The 4357-nt window shown below is 37.1% G+C and overlaps 1 pseudogene; it reads right to left on the bottom strand.

Moving 5' to 3' along the window:
• Positions 1-2184: 2184 nt before the first annotated feature.
• LOC124981300 (ribosome biogenesis protein NSA2 homolog) lies at positions 2185-2952 on the bottom strand (annotated as a pseudogene).
• Positions 2953-4357: the final 1405 nt, after the last annotated feature.

Below are 4357 nucleotides of genomic sequence, written 5' to 3'. Positions count from 1 at the left end.
TGGGATTTGGACATGAAGGACCAGCTATGTTTGGGAAAGTGGTGGCAGGGCAGATGCTGCTGTAGTTTGCACATTTCCAAGGATTTATTGTCACCAAGGCAGTTGCTGGGCCTCTATCCCCTCCAGCTCCTGATTAGGCTCCTTCAGATTCTGAGAATGTTGGGAAAGTGTAATATACAGCTCTGTGGTAATGATGCTGGTTTATCCCGCCCAAACCATTAGGACTAGAGGTGATGAGTAATTAGGTGTTATTTCACTTTTTTCCTTGAAATTCCAGTTTGCCTTTGGTCTTCCCAACTTTGTGACCATCTTCTCTTCCTGACTCCTGATCTTCTGCTATTGCACTAGACCTAAAGGCAACAGATACACATAACTGTCTAAGGGCTAGTCCCTATAATAATGAATTCTTTATTCTCTATTACTCCTATTAATTCTACTTGCCTGATTGAACTTCATTTATCCTCCTGTGATCTATTTTTCATTATGCATTTCTGAAGTCATATGAAATTGGGAAAGAAAATTGATGAGGTCAAATGAGTTTTGGCTTTATTTTCAGGATGATTAGTCTTTATATTCCAGTTCTACCTTTGCTTCTTGTCAGATGCCTTTTGACAAAGTTGTTGAATCTTTTGATGCCTAAGTTTCTGCAGCCGAAAAATAAGGAAGAGTATATCCACCAATAGGATTGCAATTAGGATTCATAGGGAATAATATTTGTTTTGCCACCAGGCTATTGTTCTTTACTGCCATCTTGGTATCTCGCACAATTGCTACAATGAACGTACTCTATAGTATGTTCTAAATTGATGACTAAATAAGTATGTGCTTAATCCATGTTAATTTCTCTCCTGATCCCTTATTTGAGGAAATGTGGTGAATTATTGTTCAGACTATATCTAGTCTCTTCCCCTTCAAAAATCTCTGTGGGAAATGTTTATTTCCCTATCCCATTGATGTTGATTTTAGCAATATGACTTGTTTTGTCCAATGGGATATTAGATAATAAGATGTGAGCAAAGGTTTGGTGTGTGCTTCCATAGTAAGGATTTTTCTTTCTTGCTCTTCTTCCTCCACCAAAGTAAGAATATATCCCAGGTAGCAACTGCCTCTTCAGCAGTGAAGCAGAGCAGGCTTGGTCCAGTCTGAAATAAGGACACTCCAGCTAAACCATAGACATGTGACAAAAATAATTAAATAAATATTTTTCTTTCTCTGACTTGAGTATTCAAGTGGCTTGATATAGAGACTAGCTGACTGATACAGAAGAGCTTAATTGTAAAGATGAAATCTTTATAGACAGCATGTAAAAGAAACATTAAAACTCAACTGGGTCTTATGTGTTTTTTATAAATTAGAATATTTGAACAATAGTTTAAGAGTATCTTTGACCAGGTTAACCTAGTCACTAATATGGTCTCCAATACCAATTATAGTAATATATTGTCCTGGGATAGCTGTAATGGATATTCAAAGAGTTCTAGTTATCTCAAAATGTACCAAAAAGTGAGTCTCTCCTTATAAAAAACTACTATCTCATCAAAAAGCCCTACAACTGGCTCTCCACAGGGTCATTATATTGCTTTTCCTGTGGACAAGGAGAAAGAATTCTGCACTACTTAGAGGCTATGACCTTGGAGAGAAGAAACTCAATTTCATTTGCTCATCGGTAAACTAAGGATAATAATAGTTATCATCCAATGGAGTTGTGAAACTTAAATGAAAGTATACGTATAAAACTCTTAGCACACTGTCTTGCTCATAGTAAACAGTCAATAGAAGTCAGCCTTTGTTGTGGTTGTTGTGCTTGTGAGTGACAAGATGCTTAGGCAAGAGTCCAGGCTAATTCTGTCACTCTAAACCATAATTCAGTGATAGAGCATTACATCCCAGCTCTGCGATAGGACAGGGAGTCTAATAGCAAGAAGAATTCATAATGGGGAGACAACCCAAAGAGACCAGTAAGTTTATCCTCAGATCATAAAGATTTTTTTTTTGTTTTAAAGAACTATTCCTAAGGAATAATTTTTAAATGTTTTTCTTATTTCTTTTTTTAAAGTTTAGTAAATAGTTCTCTTAATGACTACAGATATTTAAGGCTGTTTGGTAGTACTCAGAAATATCACAGTAATGGTGGTTTTACTGATTGATTTGTAGTCTTTAATTATAAGAAATGTAAAACAGATGTCAAACCAGTAAGACTGCATTTATGCATCCATCATTTTCAGGATTGTTGGTAACCTGGGCATATTTCCCCCAAATAACTTTGCCTCCTTGTGTTACAAGGCCCAGTTCACTCACATTCATCTCAATGACTGTACCTTTGGTGATAACACCCAAAGTTGTATATAGTGTGGGGATGAGGGATTCTTTTTCATACCAAGTATTGGTAGGCAAAAGGTGGTTTTCAGTTAGGATGTGTTACATGGACCTTCTTGAAACGTAAGCCCATTGGCCTAATGAATCTTTCATATTTAGGTGGTTTTCTTGTAAAGCCATCTCCAACAGGGCAGACTTTAGTAACCATCCTCTTCCAGGCCTTCTTTTTTCTCTTCCCTGTTCGAATCGCTTTTAATACGTCTGTTTCTCCCTGGGCACGAACCTTGGGAAGGGGGACTTCTCTTTTCGTTTTTGTTTAATCATATTGGAAAGTACTTTTGCCCGAGTCTGTCCTTCTCTGTCTAGGAGATAGGCAGGAACTGCTCCCTGTGGAGCCTTTTCATCGTTCTTTTGTTTGGTGTTTCTCTTTTCATGCATCTTGATAGTCTTTTTCATTTGTATTTTCTCAGCATGGCGCTGTTTATGGTAGAGCTTAGCTTTCAGGCCAATCAGTTTTTTTGCCTTCTTTGAACGTTCATGAGCCTCTCCACTTTCCTTTTTTCTCTTTTTCTCATGGTAATCCAAATGATATCCATAGCGTTTATGGTGTAATTCAATATATTCATTTTGTGGCATGGAGACAGCCGCAGACCTGCGGGGTGCAGTCTCCGGGGTGAGTAGAAACTGTTATTAATTTTTGGGTACCAAAGACCCATGGGCCAACTCCGTGCAACACCAAGCAGGAAAGACCCTAAGGAATATTTTGAATCAGATTTCAGATTTTCCTTCTTTAGGCTAAAGAACCTAAATATTTTTAGTTTTCTTTGTTGTTCACCTATGAATCATCTATACATTTTTTGCATTTCTCATTTTATTTTGTGAAGACTGTGGATCAAGGAAGGTCCAATCTGAGCCAACCACAGCAAAAGACGTATAGGTTGATACACAGTATGTCGTTTATTCTTCTGTTATTTACTCCTATTTTGTCTCAAAATATTCATTTCCCATGCTATCTCCATCTATTTTCAGCCAATGCTTTTGCAGGTGGTATTGACCCTATTCTTAGACCTGGACTAGGCTTAATTGGTTTATCAATATCTCATTCCTATGGCCCTCATAGTTGGTTGAGAGGCAGGTGATCCCTCCTGGACCAAGGCTATCCTAGCCTGAAATTTATATTTGACTTATGGAACTTTTTTCCTTGGCTTGGTGGATAGGATGTCAGGTTTTCAGTTACTAGAAGTGGGGTCACTAGGGGCAAATATGTGGGACTGGAGGATAAAATCAACACCAAGGAAGATAAAAATGTGGAAAATAGAGACAAGCTGACTCATTGATAAAATCAATGAAGCTGTTAAATTTAATCTTTCCTGAGGTAATTCAACTCCTTAAGCCTAATAAATTTATTTTAAGGCAATTTGAGTGGGGGTTTCTGTCACCTGCAACATAAATCTAATGTACTTATATGCCACAACCTGATCATACGTCTGAAGCTCAGGTGGTCAATGGAGTCCTGCTTTCGCACTGTGGCATGTTTACTATCTGCCTATTTTTTACTATTCTTTTTCCTTCTTTTTGACTGGGGTTGTATAGCAGAACAGGGATCCCTTAATTGCACTTTCAAACTCTTTCTTAAGAAAATGCTTTCTTGGATTCAGGATGATAAAAGCAGAGGAAAAAAAAACTCTATGTATATACACATGTATAATCCATATATATTCTATAGATAGTACTACCTCAACTATGTAGACATAAGAAAATATTACCTTGACACAAAAAATAATAAACCCTATTAAACATACTCCTTTCTACCATGGATCTGTTAAAATAAGCTGTTGTCCTTCTTAGAAATGAAACACTCCCTCACTACTATATGTCCTTGTGACATTTATGTTACACTCATTTGTCACACAATCATTTCACTTAACAACTAGATTGTGATCAAACATTACAGCACATTAATTCCCTAGTGAGACAAGTTAGAATATAGTGTGCCCTGCTGTTTTGTCACATTTCCCTCTTTTCATTGTAACTTTCTCTT

The sequence above is a fragment of the Sciurus carolinensis genome, chromosome 3 (assembly GCF_902686445.1).
Source record: "Sciurus carolinensis chromosome 3, mSciCar1.2, whole genome shotgun sequence".
NCBI lineage: Eukaryota > Metazoa > Chordata > Mammalia > Rodentia > Sciuridae > Sciurus > Sciurus carolinensis.
This window is presented reverse-complemented; position numbering and strand designations above follow the sequence as displayed.